This window comes from Erythrolamprus reginae, chromosome 1 (assembly GCF_031021105.1).
Source record: "Erythrolamprus reginae isolate rEryReg1 chromosome 1, rEryReg1.hap1, whole genome shotgun sequence".
Taxonomy (NCBI): Eukaryota; Metazoa; Chordata; class Lepidosauria; order Squamata; family Dipsadidae; genus Erythrolamprus; species Erythrolamprus reginae.
Window position 1 is genome coordinate 347,115,870 of NC_091950.1, and position 1,274 is coordinate 347,117,143.

Below are 1,274 nucleotides of genomic sequence, written 5' to 3' on the forward strand. Positions count from 1 at the left end.
CTTGTAGTAAGTTTGTACGATCTTTTTGCAGCAGCTGAATATGTGATCGATTGTTTCATCTGTTTTTTTACGGGGTCTGCACTTTGGATCGTCTGTTGATTTTTCAATTCTGGCTTTAACAGCATTCATTTTAATGACCTGTTCTTGTGCAGCCAGTATTAGTCCTTCTACCTCCTTTTTTATTTATTTATTTTATTTATTAGTTGGACTTGTATGCCGCCCCTCTCCGAAGACTCGGGATTGCACCAGTAGAGTGTTCCACTTGTAATTATAATCATAATTATAATTATTACTACTACTACTACTACTACTACTACTACTACTACTACTACTATTATTACATTTGTCTGGTTTAATTTTTTTACTGGTTATTGTATTTTTCTTTAGTTGTTGTGAACCATCCAGAATTGTTTGCGTGTGTGTATGTGTTTGGGCATGTGTAAACCTGAAGTTTTAAAATTGGAATTATTGACTTCTTTATAACACCTCTTCATTCTATTGCACTTCAGAATAACAGGAACCAATATAGCATAGCTGATGTTACATAACCACCATTGCAGCACCAACAAACTGGTTAAATAAAAATTCTTCTCACAATTAGGAGTGTCAGTTATTGGAGTAAAGAAACAAGATATATGATTAATCTACTAATCCAGTATTTATAAACTGGTCTTGAATTGTATTAGTCAAATGATTAAATGAAAAAGTAATTAGAATATTAGAATTAGAATATTATTTTACTATAATAATTGAGAAATTAAGAATTAAGAATTAGGAATTAAACTTTTAAAGGGTTTTTAAGAAGAAAAGGGAATAAAGTTTTGGGGTAAGGCAAATGATGATACTGTTTAAGTTTCAGAAAAGAGGTAGGTAAATAGAATTTAAAAATAGAGAGGAGGAGTATTATGGCAGAAATGGAAATATATATATATAATTGTGTTTGGGGGTGTTATAAGGTGTATAAAATTATTGACCCAATCAATACCCTGTTCAGAGAAAATACATTGTACGTTTGTATGTGTGTAAACAAAAAAAACCCCTTTATTAAAAAATATAGTGTGTTTATTCAAGGCACTGGATCTATATCCCAAACTCTATGAAATGCTTAGCAAATGCTGTATTTGGTAATGTCAGATAAGCATATACTAGCTTGCACACATGACTGTGCAAACATCTGAAACTATCAAAGTCAGGGCAGGATAACACTTTTTTTCAGAGCTAAAACTATTCAGGGACAGAGCAAATTACACAGTTCATTTAGAGCAAACCACAAC